Genomic DNA, 26,943 nt, shown 5'->3' with positions numbered 1-26,943 from the left:
TCATGATCTCGTGATGGTTTGTGGGTTCGAGCTCTGCGTCGGGCTCTGTGCTGACAGCTAGGAGCCTGGAGCCTACTTTGGATGCTGCGTCTCCCTCTCTCTCTCTGCCCCTCCCCCACTCATGCTCTGTCTCTCTGTCTCTCTGTCTCTCTCTCTCTCTCTCAAAAATGAATAAGCATTAAAAATTTTTTTTAAAATAGGACATAAAAATAGGGTGTGTGGCATAAAAATAAAAATTAGAATCAGGTTGAAAGGTAAGAAATCGCATAGGGAATTAAATCAGAATAAATTAGAAATGCGATTTCCTAAGGTGATCTCCCCTAGATGGCTGAAATTAACATGGCCCACACAGGCTAAGCGGTGGGCTCACATTTCTCCTTTCCTCTGTACTTCCCCACCAGCTCTGGCATCAGAATCCTAGGAGAAAAGTGTGTCATCTTTACTTCAAACCTAATTTCACAGCTGAGCCAATGGGCCTCGAGTTCCCAGTTACAGCCAGTACAACCTTGCCTTCCGAGCAAAAAAAGCTCTGCTTAGTGCAGTCAAGTACACAATCCACTTGCTTATAGGATGTTACGTCTGTCAGTCAGGCCTTGCACGGGACTTGGAGAGCAGTCAGCTCAAGGTTAAAGTCTCTGGCAAGGACGGCATGCTGGGATTCTGTTCAGCTGCTTTCAGCAGATCCTCATGTGTTCACTCTTTTCATCTTATTAGCAAAAGCTTTGGGAAGATGAAACCTATCATCTGTATACAGAAAGATACTATTTTTCTTGTTTGCCAGGGCAAAACAGTATGAATCTAGTTAATCCAAGAAATACATGAAGCTGTTTGGGTATTTGGAAGAGAGGAAAATAGCATCCTTTGAAAAGCAGGTTAACAATATTCATACACAAAGGATAGGATTATCCATCGAATGGAGAAATCCTCTGTAAAGGTAAAGAGAGCCTGGAGTTGTAATTTAGTAAGTAGAATCCTAAAAAATAACATGTTATCTTATTTAGAGAAACGCTGAAAAGATTCACATACACATACACACACAGAGTTGATCAATGGCTCTATAGTCTCGGTGAGCCAACAAAATCTGGTTTCACCAAACTCTTATCGATAAATGGCAGCTTATGAGATCTTTGGCCACAGACTGGCTTTATCTTACTAATCACCTGTGTCACATGCCATGATATTTGAAATTTCAATAAAACTAAAATAAAAGACAGATTAAATCATAGCTGTGGATTCATAGGAATTGAGATCAGAGTACGATAAATTAGAAGATTTTGAAAGCACACTACAATTCTTGCCGAGTTCATAGACTCACATGCTGCGGACAGATCATTACTGTCTCCAAATCCTGTTAACCTGGAGCTGGAGAGCAGACAGCAAGGTGGAAAAGAGTCTAGCAACAGTGACATGTTCCTGATATAGGATACTGTATGGAGAAAACAGAAGTGCAATTTATTAAGAACATAGCAGTGTTTGTTTTTGATGGAGTATATGATAGTCTAATGAGATTACAGACACATTTGCCCATATAGGAAAAGCTGTTCCTGAGAACCTGTTAGAATATATAGGTGAGCAAAGAATGAAACCCATATCATAAATAGAAGTAGTAAAATGTTTCATCCTGATACCTTTCGACAAATCTCATGTAGCAGAAGGTACACTGTTCTCTAGAAGTGAGAGAAACTAAAAAACTCAGATAAATTGTCCTGAGTCATGAGAAATAACTCTGATACATCAGTGGAGATCTGTATTCCACATTTTTAATGTATTTACATCTATTAAAAATAGTATGACCAAATTTGAGTTTGTCCACTAAGATCTGTCATATTCTGAATTTTTCTCAAGAAATAGAAAATTTAAGAAATCATATTTACTTCATCAATTTTAGGATGGTTTCTTCTACGTCTTTCTTGGGGGCATGTGCGTGTGCGCGCGCACACACACACACACACACACACACACACACACTTGCAGTGATTTCTGCATTTGGAGCTTATCTATCTATTCATTCTCTCTTACATGAACATATATTCATGGCACACATTAGCCTGGTGTAGACCTTATAGCAAAATTTTGAAGACAGGTTTATTTAATTTTTAGATCAAACACAACTGACGGCCTAAGCAAATATCACATAAATCCCAGGGACGAAAGATTAAAAAATGGTGATTTATTCCTTTTTCTATTACTTGCTTATGCAGCAGATTGGAGGTTTGTATATTCCCAGATACATGTGGATCTAGTCTAGCAGTCAGTATGGATACCAATAATCAATTTTCAGTTGATTGTTTATTCAAAAAAACTGCCAATAATGTCTCCTTCTGGTTTTGCTTTGCTGGCTTGGAAACTGCTTGTAATCACTTAACACATGCCATTGTAATCTCCTCTGAGGGTTTATCCAGGGATAATGAGTTCCTGACACGTGACCCCTCTGTGTCCACTGTGGATGTCAACAGTCCATCAAAGCATGCTTTCCTCTGGAACCTAGATGTGACCTCAGAATCGTCCTCAACACAATACTCCAATTTGCCAATCACTGTCAATTGACTGGCATTTGTACCTAAGATGAAACTTATTTGCCTTCTCTGGCAAAGTACAAAGTATTCTTGCATTTTTATTTAAGCTAAGATTCACTGGATATTTAATTATTTATGATATAATTGTGAGCGGATGGCAGCCTGCAAGTTATCTACTTATTCTGTGTGAGAGGAAGTAATATCTTGCTTGCAAAGTGCTCCTCATGGGAATATTATGATCAATGCCCAGACACTTTCCATTTTTCAATTTTATGAATGACCTCTTTGCAGCATGCCGATGTTGTGCTGTATGTGTTATGGGATGTCAAATTCATTAGAACAAGTCACAAAGATTTGCAAACAGACACTAATTTGTTGACATTTTAGTGACTTTTGAAAAATTGACTTAAATTTAGCAGCAAAGTCACTAGCACAAAATGCCTTGTTTGTGTATGTATATGTGTATGTGTACACATATATATGTATATGTACATACATATGTATGTGTACACATACACATATACGTGTACATATATATGTACACATACACATATATATGCACACATACACATATATATGTACACATATTTGTGTATGTATATGTGTGTATGTGTACATATATATACATATATGTACATATATATGTACACACATATATATACATATATGTACACACACACACATATATGTACACATACACATATATATGTACACATACACATATATGTGTATGTGTACATATATACATATATATGTACACATACACATATATTTTTTCCTATTGAGAGAATAAAATCTGAGTATTGCTTCAGAAATAAACTCCAGGAGGCCCAAAATTCTGAAGAGCTTTCCCAGAGACCTTTTGAAAAATCATGTGCGGCCCAGGTATACATATTTAATTATGTCTGCTTCATTTTTCTTCCAAAATTTAAAATATTTGGAATAATGCTGGATTCGTTTAAAGGCCAAATTAGGTAAGATGTGGGAGGTTTAAATCCTGCTTGGTTTCTAGGTTAAAGAGATTGCCTCTGGGGTAATGTGGCAAGGTTTGTTTTAAGCTCAGGTGACTTGTATCTGTTTATTGCCCCTTGCTGGAGTAAATTACTTAGTAAAATCATTACTAGACAAAGTTGCATGTAGAAATCAGTAATGGGGAAGAGGCATGGGCATCTTTTATGAACTGGAGATGATATTGCTAACTGCCATAATTGGAGCCGATCCTATTAAAACAGCACGATAAAGTGCCGATCATGTCCAATTTTCCCCTCACTTTCAGTATTTGATAACTGAAAAATGTAGGGTTTATTCTGCAGTGATGACTTCCTCAATGCAATTATTCTGGTTCCAATGGATGAACAGATGCTGCTCTAGAAATACAGACAATAGAGAATCAAAACCACCAACCTCTGAGCCACAGATTAATACAGTCAATATTTATAATATAATTTAGATTTGGACCCAAATTCTAGGACCACTACAATCTTATTGAATTTCTCTTTAACTCTGGACAAAGCTTTGCATTGGCTTGAGGCAGTATGTAATTTTCCTTCCTTTTAGGAGAATTTTAACTTGCCAGGGTGATGTCTATTCTTGTGGATTAATCATCCCAATTTCTTATGTCTCTGGGAAAAGTCACACTAAGCAAATGCCAAAGACTTTAAAGAACACCATTTAATTCAGTAACTAGTCTAAAAATATGTTTCAGAATATATATTACCTTCCAAAAACCTTTCTGGAGCCTCCACCAAAAAAAAAATCCAAGAAGCCATGCTTAATTATTTCAGTCTTTGGACAACCTCTAAACATGATCCCTAATTCTCTAATCTGGAGAGTCTTGATCGTTCTTGTGCCCCCAATATAAATGCATGTAGTTCTTCCCCATGAGCATTAGGGTGGTGCTACCCATGCTGGCCCTTTGTTGTATGCAGCTGACTTGTGTGCATGTCAACAGTGGCCTTTCTACCTTTGCCTCTGCTCTCATCCCAGACCCTGGCTCCAGCTTCAGCAGTGGCACTGGCTGGATTTGAGTGGAACACGTTCCAAGAGATGGTTATGAGGGAAGTAACACATTAATAAAACCAGATTTCTTGCCATCAAGAAAGTACTACCTCCTTGAAGAGACAAAATGGGGGAGTCTATGTACTACCTGCAAAACCACATACATACACACACAGTAAAAACTGAAAACCTAAATGCATATATATATATATGTATATATATGCATAATTTTATGGTATTATGCACATAAACACGTGCATGTGCGTGCACACACACACACACACACACACACACACACCCCTACCTGAGGGTGTCTCTCTCTTTATAAAAATTACAAGGATTAAGCCGCCAGCAGTCTCAGTGAGTGCCCTCACTATAATTATTTCATTAATTTTACATGATGTACAACAGTAAGTTTATCGGTGTGCTGTGAAGTATCTTTGCAATTAAAGCTCCATCACACTTGTCAGAATAAATGAACGGAGATCATCCTGCCTCGTAAGATGCTCTGTCTTTATTGTTGGGCTTGCTTCTGTTCTCTCACTAAAACATAACTTGGAGATCTAGAGTGAAGGCTTAGTTTGTGGCCCAGAATTCACACGCAATAAGAGTTTGTTGCATGATAACATGCTCAATAAAATTACATGAAAAACAGTGTGGCTGGTACTTTTATCAGTGCTCCTGGGTAAGACGGTTGCTGCCTTCCACATTCCTTATTCCCTGGTGGTGGTCTCCTAATTTTAAGTACAAGCCGGAGGCAGAAGGTGGGAAGATTAGGCACCAAGTTAAGAAAGGCCTCATAAGTGGGAAGGGATGTCTATAGCAAAAAATGCAAAACAACTGAGGTTTCTAGCTTCCTGGGGATTCATTTGTTGGAAGATTGTGTCAGGCAGAAGAGGCCTGACCATCAAGGTAAAGCCACTCTTGGCTCAGCTCATCTGAATCACTAAACTATGCAAATGCAGGAATTAAAAGACTCATGTCAAATTATAGTAATCTGTGGCATGGACAGCATCTCTTCCCTTAATTAGATTTATGTTTTTCAAAGAGTACTCTCTGAAAAACTGTGTTCTACCAATGAAATCTAATTTGAGCAATGTCATTGTCACAAAACCACACTGCTTCTTTCTCTTTGCCTCTTTGGCGAACGTTGGGATGGAACTCCAGCATCGAAAGGCATTTGAAAAAAAATTATTGTTGAGGAAAAAAAATAAAAGTACAGCCTGAGTTTTAATCCCTTTACTGCCATGAACTAGTAGAGTTTTGGGGTGAGTTTTCTCTGTAGCCATTTTTTTAAATCATATCATCTTTCACTTTTTGAAGAATTTTTCTACTTCAGTTATCTTTTTTCAAACATAATTGATCTATCTTCATAGTTCCATTCCCATGTGTTCTGATATTATCCATCTTAAAGTATTTTTTTTGAAGTTTATTCATTTATATTGAGTGAGAGAGAGAGACAGAGACAGAGGAAAGTGGGGGAGGAGCAAAGAGAGAGGGAGAGAGAGAATCTGAAGCAGGCTCTACAGTGTTAGCACAGAGCCCAATGTGGGGCTCAAACTCAGGAACCTGAGATCATGACCTGAGCCGAAACCAAGAGTGGGCGCTTAACTGACTGAGCCACTCAGGCTCCCTCATCTTAATTTAAAAAATAAAAGGAAAGCTTACTATGTCCTCATATCCCTCTAATTAACAAACAGTCAGCTTTTCCTCCATTTTCTCTACTCTATCTGTGCTTCTATTATTCCACTGTTGAATTTTCCAAACTGGTCCTCTACTGGTTCTCTCTTAGTTTTCATTTTACCTTTCTTCTCTCCTTTTTTTTTTTTTTAAGTTTTTCAACTTTATCTTCAGTTCTTCTACTAAGAAACTTCTACCATTTTAAAGTTCAAGAACTCGGCCAACATCACGGAGAAGTAGGGGGAATCCATACTTCCTGTGTATCTCAAAGAAGTGTAGAAGCCAAAGGACTTTGAACACCAGAGCCAGGGAAGAAAAGAGACTGAATCTACTATAAAGAAAATGGGAATCTGGAAAAAAGATAGGGCTACTCCAGGAAAAAACCAAAGCACACTTGGTGGAGGGTCCAAAATATTACTATGAGTAGGGTAATAAAATAAGCAAAGTCACAACAGAGAGCAAGTAACAATCCCTGAAAAAAACACCTCCTGAAACGCCAGGCCCTGGACAGTGTATGAACCTCCTTTAATATAGCAGTGCTCACAGGTGCAGAGCACAAAAGCTTTTAAAATGCATAAGGGACAGAAAACTAGCCAAAATGATGAAATGGAAGAATTCTCCTCAAAAGAAATTCCAGGAAGTAACGACAGCTAATGAATTGATCAAAACCAATTTAAGCAATATAATGGAACAAGAATTTAGAATAATAGTCATAAAATTAACCGCTGGGCTTGAAAAAAGCATAGAAGACAGCAGAGAATCTATTGCTACAGAGATCAAGGGACTAAAAAATAGTCATGATGAATTAAAAAATGCTATAAATGAGGTGCAAAATAAAATGGAGGTGGCCACAGCACAGACTGAAGAGGCAGAGGAGAGAATAGATTAGAAGATAAAATCATGGAAAAAGAGGAAGCTGAGAAAAAGAGAGATAAAAACAATTCAGGAGTACAAGGGGAGAATTAGAGAACTAAATGATGCAGTCAAACAGAACAATATCCATATCATAGGAATTCCAGAAGAAGAAGAGAGAGAGAAAGGGGCTGAAGGTGTACTTGAACAAACCATAGCTGACAACTTCCCTGATCTGGGGAAGGAAACAAACACTGAAATCCAGGAGGCACAGAAAATTCCCTTCAGATGTAACTTGCATTGATCTTCTGCACAACATATCATAGTGAAACTGGAAAAATACAAAGATAAAGAGAGAATTCTGAAAGCAGCTAGGGATAAATGGGCCTTAACATACAAAGGTCGACACATAAGGGTAGTAGCAGACCTATCTACTGAAACTTAGCAGGCCAGAAAGGAATGGCAGGAAATATTCAATGTGATGAACAGAAAAAAATATGCAGTCGAGAATCCTTTACCCAGTAAGTCTGTCATTCAGAACAGGAGGAGAGATCAAAGTTTTCCCAAACAAACAAAAACTGAAGGAATTCATCATCACTAAACCAGCCCTACAAGAGATCCTAAGGGGGACTCTGTGAGGGAAATGTTGCAAGGACCACAAAGTACCAGAGACACCACTACAAACACAAAACCTACAGATATCACAGTGACTCTAAACCCACATCTTTCAATAATAACACTGAATGTAAGTGGACTAAATGCTCCAACCAAAAGACATAGGGTATCAGGATGGATTAAAAAACATAAGACCCATCTATTTGCTGCCTATAAGAGACCCATTTTAGACCTGAGGACACCTTTAGATTGAAACTGAGGGAATAGAGAACTATCTATCATGCTACTGGAAGTCAAAAGAAAGCTGGAATAGCCACACTTCTATCAGACAAACTAGACTTTAAATTAAAGGTTGTAACAAGAGATGAAGAAGGGCATTATATAATAATTACAGGGCCTATCCATCAGGAAGAGCTAACAATTATAAATGTCTATGCACCAAATTTGAAAGCCCCCAAATATATAAAACAATTAATCACAAACATAAGCAACCTTATTGATAAGAATGTGGTAACTGCAGGAGACTTTAATACCACACTTACAACAATGGATAGAACATCTAGACAGAGAATAAATAAAGAAACAAGGGCCCTGAATGATACATTGGATCAGAAGGACTTGACAGATACATTTAGAACTCTGGATCCCAAAACAACAGAATATACTTTCTTCTCAAGTGCACATGGAACATTCTCCAAGATAGATCACATACTGGGTCACAAAACAGCCCTTCATAAGTATAAAAGAATTAAGATCATACCATGCACACTTTCAGACCACAATGCCATGAAACTTGAAATCAACCACAGGAAAAAGTCTGGAAAACCTCCAAAAGCATGGAGGCTAACGAATACCCTACTAAAGAATGAATGGGTCAACCAGGCAATTAGAGAAGAAATTAAAAAATATATGGAAACAAACGAAAATGAAAATACAACAATCCAAAAGCTTTGAGATGCAGCGAAGGCAGTCCTGAGAGGAAAATATATTGCAATCCAGGCCTATCTCAAGAAACAAGAAAAATCCCAAATACAAAATCTAACAGCACACCTAAAGGAAATAGAAGCAGAGCAGCAAAGACACCCCAAACCCAGCGGAAGAAGGGAAATAATAAAGATCAGAGCAGAAATAAACAATATAGAATCTAAAAAAACTGTAGAGCAGATCAATGAAACCAAGAGTTGGTTTTTTGAAAAATAAACAAAATTGATAAACCTCTAGCCAGGCTTCTCAAAAAGAAAAGGGAGATGACCCAAATAGAGAAAATCATGAATGAAAATGGAATTATTACAACCAATCCCTCAGAAATACAAGCAATTATCAGGGAATACTATGAAAAATTATATGCCAAAAAACTAGACAACCTGGAAGAAATGGACAAATTCCTAAGCACCCACACACATCCAAAACTCAAACAGGAAGACATAGGAAACTTGAACAGACCCATAACCAGTGCAGAAATTGAATCAGTTATCAAAAATCTCCCAACAAATAAGAGTCCAGGACCAGATGGCTTCCCTGGGGAATTCTACCAGACATTTAAAGCAGAGATAATACCTTTCCTTCTCAAGCTGTTCCAAAAAATAGAAAGGGAAGGAAAAATTCCAGACTTATTCTATGATGCCAGCATTACTTTGATTCCCAAACCAGACAGAGACCCAGCAAAAAAAAGAGAACCATAGGCCAATATCCCTGATGAATATGGATGCAAAAATTCTCAACAAGATACTAGCAAATCGAATTCAACAGCATATAAGATGAATTATTCACCATGATCAAGTGGGATTCATTCCTGGGATGCAGGGCTGGTTCAATATTCGCAAATCAATCAATGTGATACATCACATTAATAAAAGAAAAGATAAGGACCATATGATCCTGTCAATTGATGCAGAAAAAGCATTTGACAAAATTAAGCATCGTTTTTTACTAAAAACCCTCGAGAAAGTCGGGATAGAAGGAACATACTTAAACATCATAAAAGCCATTTATGAAAAGCCCACAGCTAATATCATCCTCAATGGGGAAAAACAGAGAACTTTCCCCCTGAGATCAGGAACACGACAGGGATGTCCACTCTCACTGCTGTGGTTTAACATAGTGTTGGAAGTTCTAGCATCAGCAATCAGACAACAAAAGGAAATCAAATGCATCAAAATCGACAAAGATGAAGTCAGATGACATGCAGATGACATGATACTATACATGGAAAACCCAACAGACTCCACCAAAAGTCTGCTAGAACTGATACATGAATTCAGCAAAGTTGCAGGATACAAAATTAATGTACAGAAATCGGTTGCATTCTTATACACTAATAATGAAGCAACAGAAAGACAAATAAAGAAACTGATCCCATTCATAAATGCACCAAAAATAATAAAATACCTAGGAATAAACCTACCAAAGATGTAAAAGATCTGTATGCTGAAAACTACAGAAAGCTTGTGAAGGAAATTGAAGAAGATAAAAGGAAAGGAAAAACATTCTGTGCTCATGGATTGGAAGAATAAATATTGTTAAAATGTCAATACTACGCAAAACTATCTACACATTCAATGCAATCCCAATCAAAATTGCACCAGCATTCTTCTCAAAGCTAGAACAAGCAATCCTCAAATTTGTATGGAAACCACAAAAGACCCCGAATAGCCAAAGTAATATTGAAGAAGAAAACCAAAGCAGGAGGCATCACAATCCCAGATTTTAGCCCCTACTACAAAGCTGTAATCATCAAGACAGCATGGTATTGGCACAAAAACAGATACATAGACCAATTGAATAGAATACAGACCCCAGAATTGGACCCACAATAGTATGGCCAACTGATCTTTGAAAAGCAGGAAAGAATATCCAATGGAAAAAAGACAGTCTCTTTAACAAATGGTGCTGGGAGAACTGGACAGCAACATGCAGAAGAATGAAACTAGATCACTTTCTTACACCATTCACAAAAATAAACTCAAAATGGAGAAAGGACCTCAATGTGAGACAGGAAACCATCAAAACCCTAGAGGAGAAAGCAGGAAAAAACCTCCCTGACCTCAGCTGCAGCAATTTGTTACTTGACACATCTCCAAAGGCAAGGGAATTAAAAGAAGAAATGAACCATTAGGACCTCATCAAGATAAATAGTTCTGCACTGCAAAGGAAACAATCAACAAAACTAAAAGGCAACTGCTGGAATGGGAAAAGATGTTTGCAAATGACATATTGGATAAAGGGCTAGTATCCAAAATCTATAAAGAACTCACCAAACTCCACACCCGAAAAACAAATAATCTAGGGAAGAAATGGGCAGAAAACATGAATAGACACTTTTCTAAAGAAGACATCCAGATGGCCAACAGGCACATGAAAAGATGCTCAATGTCACTCCTCATCAGGGAAATAGAAATCAAAACCACACTGAGATACCACCTCATGCCGGTCAGAGTGGCTAAAATGAACAAATCAGGAGACTATAGATGCTGGAGAGGATGTGGAGAAACGGGAACCCTCTTGCACTGCTGGCGGAAATGCAAACCAGGGCAGCTGATCTGGAAAACAGTGTGTAGCTTCCTCAGAAAATTAAAAATAGACCTACCCTATGACCCAGCAATAGCACTGCTAGGAATTTACCCAAGGGATACAGGAGTACTGATGCATAGGGGCACTTGTACCCCAATGTTTATAGCAGCACTCTCAACAGTAGCCAAATTGTGGAAAAAGCCTAAATGTCCATCAACTGATGAATGGATAAAGAAACTGTGGTTTATATACACAATGGAGTACTACATGGCAATGAGAAAGAATGAAATATGGCCCTTTGTAGCAACGTGGATGAACTGGAGAGCATGATGCTAAGTGAAATAAGCCATACAGAGAAAGACAGATACCATGTTTTCACTCTTATGTGGATCCTGAGAAACTTAACAGAAACCCATGGGGGACGGGAAGGAAAAAAAAAGGTTAGAGTAGGAGAGAGCCAGAGCATAAGAGACTTAAAACCTGAGAACAAACTGAGGGTTGATGGGAGGTGGGAGGGAGGGGAGGGTGGGTGATGGGTATTGAGGAGGGCACCTTTTGGGATGAGCACTGGGTGTTGTATGGAAACCAATTTGACAATAAATTTCATATATTGAAAAAAAAATTAAAAATAGATCTACCCTATGACCCAGCAATAGCACTGCTAGGAATTTACCCCAGGGATACAGGAGTGCTGATGCATAGGGGCACTTGTACCCCAATGTTTATAGCAGCACTCTCAACAATAGCCAAATTATGGAAAGAGCCCAAAGGTCCATCAACTGAAGAATGGATCAAGAAGATATGGTTTATATGTACAATGGAATACCACTTGGCGATGAGAATGAATGAAATCATGCCATCTGCAGCGACATAGATGGAACTGGAAGGTATTATGCTAAGTGAGTAAGTCAGTCAGAGAAAGACAGATACTCTATGTTTTCACTCATATGTGGATTCTGAGAAACTCAACAGAAGACCAGGGGGGAGGGGAAGGGGGGAAAAGTTACAGAGAGGGAAGGAGGTAAACCATGGGAGACTCTTAAATACTGAGAATAAACTGAGGGTGGATGGGGGGTGGGGGGCAGGGGAAAGTAGGTGATGGGTATTGAGGAAGGCACCTGTTGGGGTGAGCACTGGCTGTTGTATGGAAACCAATTTGACAATAATTTCATTAAAAAAAACACATTCAGCCCACACTTCTAGAAAAAGTTTCCTATACAACTAATTTCCCTTTCTCTTTTCTGCTCTAGCTCTTCTGTTTTCATCATGCCACCAGCACTGATTTCCTAGACGTCACAGAAGCCTTTCTGTTGCTGAATGCAAGGGGTGCTTTTGGAGACTCGCACATCACCTCGCCTTGAAGCGTTTTTCCATCTGGGCCATTGTAACACCACACACACCCTGTGTCCTCAGCTCTACAGGCTTCCCCTTGGCGGTTTCATTATTGGCTGCTCCCCTCCACCTGAACTCTCTGCAGATGACTGCATCCCATTGCCACGGCTGTGTGCACAGTACGGACACTGGTTCCTACTCTCCAAAGGCTCTCGCATAATTCCTTGCAATGTGAACAGACCCTTCTTAGGAAGGAGCCAAACTGGGAGGCCTTGCCCGGCTCCAGCACGGAGCTCCGAGCCTGGAGGTGGTGACATCCAATAGTTCAGTCTGTAGACTCTGCATCTGGACTGTGCAGATTCTGATGCCATCTCTGCTGCTTAGGTCATTTCCTGGTGTTTTTGTCTCTTTGCTTGTAACACAGGGATGATACCGCTGGTACCTACATCAGAGCATTGTTGTACCTACATCCAGGGCTTTGGCAAGTATCCAACTGTAGCAAAGGCTATTTGCAAGGAAGTGAGAAGAGTCTGAGACTGACCTTCCTCACCAGCTAACAAGTTCGCCCGCTCCTATTTCACAGATGCTGCCAGAAGACACAAGGCTCCTGTGTCGCAAAGAACTATAATACTCACAGCAGAGCAAAGACATGAGTGTCACGTTTATCACTACCCCCCACGTTGCACCAGTCCAATGGGGCTGATGTCAAGGGACCCAGGTTGATGTTACTCAGTTGTCACGTCATAGCTGAACCTCCTCCCCACCCCCAACCTGGGCTTAGGGAATATGCCTTTTTTTTTTAAAGTTAATTTATTTTGAAAGAAAGAGAGAGAGAACCTGAGCAGGGGGAGGGGCAGAGAGAGAGAAAGAGAGAGACAGAATCCCAAGCAGACTCCACTCTGTCAGCACGGAGCCCAACACGGGGCTTGACCTCATGAATCATGATCTCATCACCTGAGCAGAAATCCAGAGTCTGATGCTTAACCAACTGAGCCACCCAGGCGTCCCTGTGTCTTTTCTAATGGGCTGCGAGCATGCCTGCTCTTTGCTCCAAAGCAGACAGCGTCTTCATTATACTGGGAAGTATAAACTCTGCCCTTTGCCTAGGAGCCAGATGGTAGCTCTGTCTTCCAAGGGTGCCTGCTATACAAACACCATTGGAAGGACGGTCTGGGACAAAAGGGCAGTGCCTCACAGGTTGTGCAGACTCACGGGGGGACCTTTCTCCCCAACAGTGTTATTGCCAGAAAATAGGATGCCTCCGTTGGCTATTCCCTATTCCTCCAGCGAGAATTCACTGCTTCCTCTTTTGTGCCCCACAATACTTGGTAAAAATTGTAAATATATTTAATATGTGTAAAGGTGGTCTGCGTCTAGTCTCCCCACAGCCTTGTGAGATCCGTGAGAGCAGGAAGGAGAGATTATTCATCTCTTACTCCTCTTCCTCCTCCTCCTTACATTGCATCCCCCAGAAGGGTGTCTAAAATAGGGCTTCATGTGTGTTTAATTATTTGTAATTTAAAAATTAATGAATATCCTAGGTGGGAAGACTTTTTTTCCTTTAGTCTGTGATGGACACCATGATCATATTTCTAAAGGAACATGTGGTATTCAGGACAGCAGAGAGACACAACTTCCATTAAGCAAATGAACATCTGAGCTTTTAATATAGAAAAGAGAATGAATGTAGCTGCTAGCTAGCACAGTGCCGCTTTCCAAAGGAAAATATTTTTTTCACCTCAAGAACGTAATGGTAAATGCTACATTGCACCCTCACAACATTACAGATTCTGTATAGAGCTATAAAATTTTCTAGATTCAGATTTATTGTTTTAAAAGGATATGCAGTACAATGGATATTCTGATTTGAATGGGTATATTCTGCTTTCTTCATTCTCCTTTAGAACCGTCAGACAATTCTTCAAGACTTTGAGAAACTGTGTCCCCAGGGGGGTGAAGAGACACCTATATGTGTAAGTCCATGGAAGTAATTTGCTATGCTATCCATGGGGGTGACAGGTGCTAAAAAAAAAAAAAAAATGCAAGCTGATGTTATGACACAAAGCTGAGCTATCGCAGTTTGCACGAAGCATTTGGCATCAAGGGAGTTTGATCTGAAGTGTGATAAATTGGTAAAAGACTGTTATGTGCTTATTCCGTGTTTAAGGTGGTGTCAAATTGTGCCTTAGGAGAAGAGCTTAGTGAATTCTGTCCTAATGAAAATAAATGAATATTTATTTCATGGGTTCTGGGACAGTTATACTTAGGAACATGGTTAGATTTGTTGATGAGGGTGAAGGGGAATTATGGCCAAATGTGAGGCTCCATATGGGAATGGAAAAGACCAGAGATCATATATTACAACGATTAAAGGGCAGAGGTTGCAGGGAGTGTTGTTACGGCTTTAAATTCTACTTCAGCCATTTCCAAGCTACATCATCATGGGGATGTTCCCCCCAATTTTTGAGACCCCAGTTTCCTTGTGAGATATGTGCACCCCAAACTTCCTGTGAAGGTGGAAAGTGCTGAGGCACGTGCACTGCTTAGCCCAGTGCCGATCCTGTAAGTGTGCAATCGTTTGTAACTTGCATATGTATTCTTGCATATGTATTGAGTCGAGAAAGAACTGGCCCAAAGAAAAAGCATCTGTATCTAATAGTTTAGTTTTAGCTGCTAAAAGTGCATTACTGTAATTCCTGGCCGGGGGGGGGGGGGGTCTTTGGTCTGGTTTCTCTCAGGATTCACTAGAATTCTAATTTTTAATCTTCATTGCTTTTCTCTGATGGGCAGATGATTCTTCCTACATTTAAATGAACATATGACACACATCAGGATAATGCATAGCTGAGGTAAGCTCACCATACTGGTAGAGATATTATTAATTATCGTTACCATCCACTTTTCAGTGCTTTGTTTCCTTTTAGGGACAGTATTTTTTTAAATTTTCCTTTTTTAAAAATTTTCATTTCAATCCAAGTTAGTTAACATATGGTGTAATAATGGTTTCAGGAGTAAAATTTAGTGATTCATCACTTAATATGACACCCAGTGCTCATCCCAACAAGTGCCCTCCTTAATGCCCATCACCCATTTACCCCATCCCCCCACCCAACACCCCTCCAGCAAACTCGATTTGTTCTCTGTATTTAAGACTCTCTTATGATGGTTTGCCTTCCTGTTTTTATCTTATTTTTCCTTCTCTTCTGCTATGTTCATCTGTTTTGTTTCTTAAATTCCACATGAGTGAAATCACATGATATTTATCTTTCTCCGACTTATTTTGCTTAGCATAATGCATTCTAGTTCCATCTATGTTGTTGCAAATGCAAAATTTCACTTCTTTAATTTCTTTTTGATTGCTGAATAATATTCCATTGTCTTTCTTTCTTTCTTCTTTCTTTCTTCTTTTTCTTTCTTTCTTTCTTTCTTTCTTTCTTTCTTTCTTTCTTTCTTTCTTTCATCTACAGGTAGATCTATACAGATAGGTAGGTAGGTAGATAGATAGATAGATACACCACATCTTCTTTATCCATGGACATTTGGGCTCTTTCCATACTTCCATACTTTGGCTATTGTTGATAGTGCTGCTATAATCATTGGGGTGCATGTGCCCCTTTGAAACAGCACTTCTGTATCCTTTGCATAAATACCTACTAGTGCTATTGCTTGGTTGTAGGGTAGCTATATTTTTAATTTTTTGAGGAACCTCCACACTGTTTTCCAGAGTGCCTGCAGCAATTTGCATTCCCACCAGCAGTGCAAAAAGGTTCCCCTTTCTCTGCATCCTCGCTAACATCTGTTGTTGCCTGAGTTGATAATTTTACCCATTCTCAAAGGTGTGAGGTGGTATCTCATTGACGTTTTGATTTGTGTTTCCCTGATGATGAGCGATGAGCATCTTCTCATGTGTCTATTTGCCATCTGGATGTCTTCTTTGGAAAAGTGTCTGTTCATGTCTCTTGACCATTTATCACCGGATTGTTTTTTGTGTGTTGAGTTTGATAAGATCTTTATAGATTTTGGATGCTAACCCTTTATCCGATATGTCATTTACAAATATCTTCCCCCATTCCAACAGTTGCCTTTTAGTTTTGTTGATTTTTTCCTTTGCTGTGCAGAAACTTTTTATCTTGATGAGCTTCCAATAGTTCATTTTTGCATTTGTTTCTCTTGCCTCTGTAGATATGTCTAGTAAGAAGTTGCTGCAGCCAAGATCAAAGAGGTTGCTCCCTGTTTTCTCTTCTAGGATTTTGATGGTTTCCTGTCTTACATTTAGGTCTTTCCATTTTGAGTTTATTTTTATGTATGGTGTAAGAAAGTGGTCCAGGTTCTTCTTCGGCATGTCACTGTCCAGTTTTCCCAACACCAATTGCTGAAAAGACTGTCTTTTTCAATTGGATATTCTTTCCTTCTTGGCCAAAGATTTATTGGCCATACATTTGTGGGTACATTTCTGGGTTCTTTCTTCTGTTCCATTGACTTATATGTCTGTTTTGGGGCCAGTCCCATACTGTCTTGATGATTACAGCTTTGTAATACATATTAAAGTCTGGAATTGTGATGCCTCAAGCTTTGGTTTTCTCTTTCAGAATTGTTTTGGCTATTTGGGGTCTTTTCTGGTTCCATACAAATTTTAGAATTGTTTGTTCTAGCTCTGTGAAGAATGCTGGTGTTACTTTGTTAGGGACTGCATTGAATACGTAGATTACTTTGGGTAGTATCAATATTTTAACAATATTTGTTTTTCTGATCCATGAGCATGGAATGTTTTTCCATTTCTTTGTGTATTCTTCAATTTCTTTCATAAGTGTTTTACAGTGTTCAGCAGACTGATTTTTTACCTCTTGGCTAGGGTTATTCCTAGGTATTTTATGGTTTTTGGTGCAATAGTAAATGAGATAGATTCCTTGATTTCTCTTTCTGCTGCTTCATTATTGGTGTATAGAAATGCAACTGATTTATATACATTGATTTTATATCCTGCAAGTTTGCTGAATTCATGTATTAGTTCTAGAAGTGTTTGGTGGAATCTTTTGGGTTTTCCATGTAGAGTATCATGTCATCTGTGAGGAGTGAAAGTTTGACTTCTGCTTGCCAATTTGGATCCCATTTATTTCTTTTTGTTGTCTGATTGCTGAGGCTAGGACTTCCAACACTACGTTAAACAACAGTGGTGATAGTGGCCATCTCTGTCGTGTTTCTGACCTTGGGGGAAACTCTTAGTTTTCCCCAATGAGGATGATATTAGCGGTGGGTCTTTTGTATATGGCCTTTATGATGTTGAGGTATGTTCCTTTCATTTCTCCTTTCTTGAGGGTTTTTATTAAGAAAGGATGCTATATTCTATCAAGTGTTTTTTTTTTCTGCATCTATTGAGAGGATCATGTGGTTCTTATCCTTTATTTTATTAATGTGATGTATCATGTTGATTGATTGTGGATATTGAACCGCCCCAGCATCCCAGGAAAAAAATCCCACTTGATTATGGTGAATAATTCTTTTAATGTACTCTTGTATTTGGTTTGGTAGTATCTTGTTGAGAGTTTTTGCATCCGTGTTCATCAGGGAGATTGGTCTGTAGTTCTTTTTTTAGCAGGGTCTTTGTCTAGTTTTGGAATCAAGGTAATGCTGGCCTCATAGAACGTGTTTGGAAATTTTCCTTCCATTTCTATTTTTTGGAACAACTTAAAAAGAATAGGTATTAACTCTTCTTTAAATTTTTGGTAGAATTCCCCTGGAAAGCCATCTAGCCCTGGATTCTTGTTCGTTGGGAGATTTTTTATTACTGACTCAATTTCTTTACTGGTTATGAATCTGTTCATATTTTCAACTTCTTCCTGTTTCAGTTTGGTAGTTTATACATTTCTAGGAATTTGTCCATTTCTTCCAGATTGCCCAATTTGTTGGCATATAATCACTCATGATATTTTCTTATTATTTGCATTTCTGTGGCATTGGTTGTGATCCCTTCTCTTTCATTCATGATTTTATTTATTTGGGTCCCTTCCTTTTTTTTTTTTATCATTCTGGTTAGGGGTTTATCAATTTTTTAAATTCTTTCAAAGAACCAGTTGGCGGTTTCATTCATCTGATCTATTTTTTTTTTTTTTGAAAGCATTGATTTCTGCTCTCATCTATTATTTCACTTCTTCTGTTGGTTTTGGGCTTTATTTGCTGTCCTTTTTCCAGCTCCCTGAGGCATAAGGCCAGGTAGTGTATCTGAGACCTTTCTTCCTTCTTGAGGAAGGCTTGGATTGCTATATACTTCCCTTTTATGACCATCTTTGCTGCATCCCAGAGGTTTTGGACTGTCATGTTTTCATTTTCACTGGATTCATTGTATTTTTTAATTTCCTCTTTAACTTCTTGGTTAACCCATTCATCCTTTAGGAGGATGTTCTTTAATCTCCAAGTATTCATGGTCTTTTCAAATTTTTTCTTGTGGTTGATTTCAAGTTTCATAGTATTGTGGTCTATAAATATGCACGGTATGATCTCAATCTTTTTGTCCTTGTTGAGGGCTGATTTGTGACCCAGTATGTGGCCTATTCTGGAGAACGTTCCATGCACACTTAAGAAGAAAGTGCATTCTACTGCTTTAGGATGAAATGTTTTCAATATATCTGTTAAGTCCATCTGGTCCAATGTGTCATTCAGAGCCAGTGTTTCCTTGTGGACTGTCTGCTTAGATGATCTGCCCATTGCTGTAAGTGGGGGGTGTTAAAGTCACCTATTATTATGGTATTATTAGCAATGAGTTTCTTTATGTTTGTGATTGATTTATATATTTGAGTGCTCTCAAGTTAGGGGCATAAATATTTACAATTGTTATATCTTCTTGGTGTATAGACCCCTTGATTATGATATAATGTCCTTCTTTATCTCTTGTTACAGTCTTTGTTTTAAAATGTAGTTTTTCTGGGGCACATGGGTGGCTCAGTCAGTTAAGCATTCAACTGCTGATTTCAGCTCAGGTCGTGATCTCACAGGTTCATGATTTCAAGCCCTGTGTTGGGATCTGCCCTTACAGGATGGAGCCTGCTTGGGATGCTCTCTCTGTCCCTCTCTCTCTCTCTGCCCCTTTCCTGCTCTCTCAAAAATGAATAAATAAAAATTTAAAGAAAATAAAATCTAGTTTGTCTGATATAAGTATGGCTCCTCCAGCTTTCTTTTGAAGTTCCCTAGTGTGGTAAAAGATTCTCCATCCCCTCACTTTCAGTCTGAAGGTGTCTTTAGGTCTAAAATGAGTCTCTTATACGCAGCATATAGACAGGTCTTGTTGTTTTTGTTTAATCCATTTTGATACCCTATGTCTTTTGATTGGAGCATTTAGTCCATTTACATTTAGAGTGATTATTGAACGATATGAATTTAGTGCCACTGTGTTGCCTGTAGAGTTGGTGTTTCTGGTGATGTTCTCTGGTCCTTTCTAGTCCCTGTTGCTTTTGGTCTTTTTTGTTTTGTTTCGTTTTCTTCTCCACTCAGAGTCTGAGGGCAGTCTTATTCTCCTGATTCCTCCCTAGCATTTCTCTGCAAGTGACAGGAGTCTGCAGGTCCTCTAATCTCAGTATCATAAAACCACTGACTGTACCTCAGAAGCCCAGGTAGACCCTACTGAAGTGCCAGACACTTCCACATCCATGTGAGGTGTCTCAATTCCAATGCTTACTCCTCTTTCCAAGAAGTGACTAGTGTTCTGGCTTCCCTTCATTTTCCCACCATGGAATAACAGTGGGGTGTCTTTGTGTGAATGTCTTTTATAGTTCCTGATCTCGAACCTTGGTGAAATTCTAGTCAGACACTTGGTTCCCAGATTCCATCTCTGACTACTCCATTTGCTTCAGGGAACTGTGGCTTTGCAAATAGTGCAGTGAATCAAATTGAGTCCAAAGCCATGGAGTGGAAGGTACTGTTTTAGTCTCATTGTACTGCTTCCAGTGTCTTCTATCTGGTACAAGAGCTGAAATGCTTCCCGAAAGAAAAGCATCCCAATGAGAAGTATAATTATTGCTACAAGCCAGATATTAGCAAATACATATACATAAAACCATATACTCCTCAGATCCTGATTTTGTTTCTTCAGTCAGAGCTATTTTGGGGGAGTTGACTTAAGGGTCACATTTATACAACTGACTGTTACAATGCAGCATGGCAGTTTAAGAGAACAGTGAGTGAACACATCTGTTCTGACAACCTCATCATGTTCCTTTTGATAAGATCAGAAATGTGGGATATATGAAATGTGGGATGTACATCATAAGAAAATATTAGGAAGAAGAAAAGACCAAAGAAGCTTAGTGGTTGGGAGGGGATGAGGTCAAGAGAAGTGAAGAAAAGGCCATACCTGAGGAGGAAGTAGGGAAAGAGGGAGAGATAGAGGGAGAGAGAGGGAAGGAGAGCAAGAGAAGAGAGGGAAAAGGAGTAGGAGGTGGGGGGGAGAGGGAGGGAGGAAGAGAGAGGGAGGGAAGGAGGGACAGAGAGAGGGAGAAAGGGACAGAAGGAGGCAGAGAAGAGAGAGGGAGGGGAGAGGAAGGGAGGGAAAGCGGGAGTGACAGATAGCAGAGGGAGAGACACTGAGGGAGGGGGGGAAGGAGAGGGGGGAGGGGGAGAGGGAGGGTAGAGAAAGGGAGGGAAAGAAGGAGGGAAAGAGGGAGGGAAGAGCAGGACAATTCCTGCTGAAAAGGGAGGAGAAAAACAGGAAAAGGAGCCGCTGTCTTTAAATATTTTATTAAAGATTCACCACCTAAAAGTATTTTGCATGTGTGTGTTTCTCTCTCTGTTTTTTGCCCATGGATATCAAATATAAGATTTAAAGTAGATTTAACATTCTAATTTAATGAGAGAGAGGAGAGGTACAGCATGAAGGAAAGGTTACGAGTGGCTGTAGGAGTTAGTGAGTTTAATTTGAGCTTCATGATTATGCATGTTGTTATTTCTAGTCGTTTCAGAAAACATATGCAATGAAATTTCCATACAGTGCTTTTGCAGACTGAGGCTTTTTCCTGTTTGCGTCTCCCCCTCCACCTTACTTTTTAATTGTGTTTACACAAAGTAGGCTCTAATTTCTGCCTAGAGCAACACGATTCTCTGCCTCAGCGATATTTTACAAAATATAAGCTCCAGAGGGGGGTGAAGGGAAATTGTGCTAACCTTGAGAGCCTGTCAGCACGCTCCCTCCATAACTCGACTGGCCAGCTGCCTAATGGGAAAAGGAGCAGGGGAGAGGCGCTCAGCCACATATTCAGTCATGTAATGCTGTAATTCTCCCTTCCAGAGGAGTGTGAAATTTTGGAGGAGAGGTCAAAGTGCAAGCTTGAGAAGACAAAACTGTATGTTTCACACATTTCTCAATATCAAGTGTTTGGTCCAAGTTGTCAAATTTTTGTAAATGGAAGAAATGAAGTAAAGGAAACTTCCATCTCATGAGAGCTTTCAGAATGATGTGCTCCACCTGGGGGTGGTTTTTCTTCCCTCACACACACATTCAATCCTCACAACAATCTTGCAAACTTGGCAGAGCAGAAAAACTGAGACTCAGAGAGGTCAGGTAACTTCCCCAAGCCTCAGGAGGAATTTCAAGTCCAGTTTGGCCTCCACCCCAAAATCTACATTCTGCTTCCAAATGACCTCTACAGCAGTAGAAATCACTGTTGCTTTCCTGCCCTGTAAATTTAACCAGAATGAAAAAGGAAAAAAAAATGCTACCTGTCCAAAACATTTTCCATTTGTTATTTTGAGGAAGTCTTAGGGTGAGACATCCAGGTTTATCCAAGAAGAAATTTTAGAAAATGGAGAAGAGCATGTAGAGGAGAAATCATTAGTAAGTCTACAGTATCAGAGTTTATGCTTGTTGCTGTATGAAGTTATCCTCAACTTGAATGAATTACAGATTGTAAAAACTAATTTCCCCCTCATGTAAGAACTCTGTGGGAGAACATTTCAAGGAGGGTTAGTAGTTCTGTCATCTTTAATGTGGCCTCCAAGTTTATTCTAGCCATCGCCACTCCAGTCCTCAGGAAGAGAGAAAAGAACATTTGTGCGAGAATTTCTGGACAAATATTACTTCTATGTACATTCTATTTGCAAGAACTAAGTCAAATAGCCCCTCTTAGGCACCGGCAACTGTAGATCCTGGATAACCTATTTTTCCTCTAGTTCTCAGGAGGAAGGGTAGAATGGATTTCAGAGGAAAACTGTCTCCAACCAAAATAACTATTATTATATTCTTTTTTCTATTTCTTCAGAAATAGAATCTTCAGAATCTTAACGTGAATACCTATACATACATGATCTAAAAACAGAATTAAGATCATATTATAGCCACGGTTTGTCACATGATTTTTTCATTAAGCAAATATGTTGGTAATACTGACTCATGTCATTAGGTATTCTTCTGTAGCATCATGGTGATGTAGCACAGATATTCTATCTTGTGAATGTGCCATATTTTACTCAACCAATCCCCTGTAGTTGTTTCTAGCATTTCACCGATATGGAAGTGAGATGCAAGACTGTTTGCAAAAATATGTCTACACTTCTCAGGAAAATTCTTAAAAGTCAATAGGTAAGAAACACTAATGTATATTGTAGAAAGGTTGTATTAATTCACTGTCCTATCAGCAGTGTATGGAAATAAAGACACATGGGATTTAATGATACAAGCATCACCTACCCTTGACCTCCATGGCATGATTATCTCCACTACTCATGAAATGCATCCAACTAGGGCTCTGCTTGTGGACATTTAACTGTCACTCAAAAATTACGTATTTCCTCCTCTGCCACTTCCATGGAAAGGATATACTTCCCCATCCTTCCAGTTTGGGTGTGGCCATGTGATCTGCTTTGGCCAATGATGTTAGTCAATTTCATAAGCAGGAGTTGCAATGTTCTTACCTGGCTGGGTGGTCCCTCTTGTTCCTCTATCATTGCCATGAATAAAGTTTCCCCTGGGGAGACTTTAGTGTAAGGATGATGAGACTTGCAGACACACAGGGCCCAAAGGGCAGCGTACAGCAATGTGGCCAAGCCCAGCCTATATCAGGCAACATGTGAGTGAAACCAACACCTTAACATTGTATGCCACTGGAATTTAGTGGTTCTTTATTACGCAGCAGTAGCTGACTGATACAGTGCCAAATGACACCTGACAAAGGACAACCTACTAGTTGTGGAATGTACAACATATCTGGGGCAGGTCTGCTCTCTCCCTGGCTCTTTATACCATTCTCTTTATCTCTATGAGTAAGTGATTGTCCTATAATTTCTAGATGTTGGCAGGTGAATGAGCTAAAGTTATCATCTTTGCTGAATCATTTCAGCTTTTTTCCATTTTCACTTTATCTTTGTTCTAAACCTCTGTCCCAGTCTAGTACAAGAGTATGAAGCAGTGTTTGGCTTCTAAAATTTCAAACACTAATGAGAAAAGGAAAACATTTATTAGTAGAACCAATCACAAACACCCATGGGATGCAACCTTTTACCCTACATCTTGTAAATGCATAGCAGTGAGATCATGAGCCAAGTCTAAACCTGCGAAGTATGGCTATAGTGAGAAGCTATGGCACAGTGTCTTAAGTGCCCATGAAAAGGCACAGCTTTACTAAAAGACAAAACAAACCAACAAGATTAGGAACACATAGCTTAATGAACTCTTATGGATAAACTACAAACACCTATTCCAGAGACTGCCCAAGGCTCTGACCTTATTTGAGGGACAAACGTTGGGTATTTTCAACATTTTATTAACTCAAAGAACATCTGCAAGACCATTCCATGGATGATGCCTGCAAGGCCTCAGCTGCTTTATTCCTTCCTTCAACATGCCAAGAATCATGCTAAAAACCAGAGATCCTAAGATGAATACACATGTTCCCTGAGTTCAATAAGTTTGCAACCTAATTGAGGAAGAGAGACACGACATGTAAGTCAACCTTAGAAGTGTCGTAACAGGAGTGCCTGGGTGGCTCAGTTGCTTAGGTGTCCAGCTCTGGATTTTGGGATCAGGTCACAATCCCACTGTCGTGGGATTGAGCCCTGTGTCAGGCTCTGCACTGAGCATGGCGCCTGCTTGGGATTCTCTGTCTCTCTCTCTCTGCCTCTCCTCCACACACATGTGTGTGCATTCTCTCTCAGATACATAAATAAACATTAAAAAAAAAGAAGTGTCATAACAGAGCTGTGGACAAGGTGCTATCTAAGGAGAGAGGAACAAAGTGTAGCCAGGGGCCTCCACCAGATTCCTGTTCCCACTTTTGCAAAGCACAATCCATTTCACATACCTTGTCAGTACTGATTTTGGTTTTTCCTGGCCTCCTACTACCAACCTTTCCTACCCTGTTGGTACGCAACTCTCCATTGGTCTCCTTTCTTTACTTTTTAGCCCCAACCCTTATTACTCTTTCCAGAAGGCTTATACAGATTGCCAGTTCCTACATATAGTTTGTAGAATGTTTAGAAGATGGCGGTAGGGTTTGGTTCTGTACAAAGATATTTAAAGGGAAAATCATTTAGAAGTAGCTAACGTTGCCTATTATTTTATCACCCATTTGAGACAAGAGCTGGATTGCCTTAATTACATTCATCTGCATCTCAGACATGGTATCAGTATGGGATCCTTGCTGGCAAATTCAGTGCAGAACAGAACATACCAGCTCTGTTCCTCCTTTACCAAGGAGCTCTTGTCCTACAGAAAATTAGATATTCCTCACTAACAGACTCTGTTTTTCCTGACAATGATGCCAAAGCCTTCCGATTAATGACAGAGGACTTTCTTATTAGTTATGAAATAGTCAAGGGCAAATATGTGCTAGTTGGCTGGATAAAACCTATTTTTTTTGTAAATATAAAATTTTGGTTTCCAAACTAGTCAAATACCAACAGGATCATCTGGGTAACCATATATAAATAAGGCTTCCAAGCCCCCTCCTTTGGAAATTCTGATGGTTACAGAGTGGACCCAGAAATTATATTGTTGTTAATAAGTCTCTCAAGTGATTTTGATCATCACCCTGACTAGGGCATCACAACTCCAGGAAAGCTTGGGGAAAGAACTATAACTCTTGATACATTTAATCCTCATGTTCCTGAAACTATCTCCTTCTTTAGTCAAGATAGTGACTATGATTCTTATTTCTTAGACAGCAGGGATAGTGAAAGACTGAGGTTTATGGACTCCCAAGCTGCAGGACTCAGAAGGATTCCAAGCTCTTGAGTCCAGTGAGTCTCATAGTTGGTGAAGGATTTTTATCTTTGTCTTCCATACATATGTGTATAATCAGGAAGGATGCAATACCGTGGTCCCATCCCTTCTTAGAAGGTCCTGGGGAGGGCATCTCTGCTGGACAACCATAGGAACACCATTTATACTGTCTCTTGAGAGGTTTGAAGAATCTCTTCTTCAATGTATTGGAGCAGTGATGCCTACTTCCCCCACTCCCCATCCCTAGGCTATGAACCAGTACAACACTTTTTGCCCTCTGAAGATTGCCTGGCTCTTTTTCAGATTATAATTACTCCGACTGAGGGACCTAGATCAGTACTCAAAAACTGTGTGGGGGGAATTCAGCCTTGACTTTGATGACTTGTTTCTCCAGGAGCTTTATGGTCCATTGTGGGTTAGGGTACTGACCTATCAAGCATCCCTTGATATAGGATCCATTCTCCTTCTTGCAGATGCCTGGGTTGTAACTCAGGTAACCTATCTGTAAGCTACTTAGCATATCACTGTGAGAACACTCAAAAATAGTGCCCTTATTTACTAAGACCCCCGGCAACCTACACCTAAATTCCCTGGATACTAGAGTGTGTGTATACAGAGCCTTGAGCTTTCTTTGGAGACTTAACATCTCTCTCTCTCTCTCTCTCTCTCTCACATACACACACACACACATACACACACACACACACACACACACACACACACACACACGAGTCAAGGGTTGTGTGTAGGGAGGAAATAAGTAAAACAAAAAAATATACGTGTTACCTGACCTGTTCAATACACAATCATGATCACTAGGCAACGCATACCTGTGAACAGGTGCTGTGAAATCACAGAAGAAATTTGCTCTCAAGAAACTTACCAGATTTGACACGATCAACACATCTGAAATAACATCAAACCATATAAGGCAGAATATAATTAAGTGCTAATGCATGTTACACTATAATAGAGTGTTTTAGGATCCTATAGCTTTTCCCTCTGGCCACTGTCCTGTATCATCAAAAAGTAAACCAAAACAAACCACCACCACAGACACTAGTGAAAACTTGCCTCATTGGACCATGCCAACTCACTAAACTGCCATCCCTCATTTTGCTAGCACTTTTTTTCCCTCTCTTTTCTCTTTTCCTTTTTGTTTTAACCTAGCAACTAAGCATCACAAATGTAGAAAAACGAAATAGGAAAGTGGGAAAGCTGCCTCCCTTATTTTAGAGC

General features: G+C 39.5%; 1 long non-coding RNA gene across 1 annotated transcript in view; it reads right to left on the bottom strand.

The window, feature by feature from the left end:
* Positions 1-1,326: 1,326 nt before the first annotated feature.
* The window catches only part of LOC122200112, a 44,009-nt gene continuing 18,392 nt past the window's right edge, over positions 1,327-26,943 (bottom strand). Inside the window, exon 3 of the long non-coding RNA XR_006193722.1 lies at positions 1,327-1,426. This is a non-coding gene — a long non-coding RNA (uncharacterized LOC122200112). The remainder of the gene's footprint in view (positions 1,427-26,943) is intronic.

Source organism: Panthera leo, chromosome D1 (assembly GCF_018350215.1).
Source record: "Panthera leo isolate Ple1 chromosome D1, P.leo_Ple1_pat1.1, whole genome shotgun sequence".
Lineage (NCBI taxonomy): Eukaryota > Metazoa > Chordata > Mammalia > Carnivora > Felidae > Panthera > Panthera leo.
Note: the sequence above shows the minus strand (reverse complement) of the source record. Positions and strands in the feature narration are given on the sequence as shown.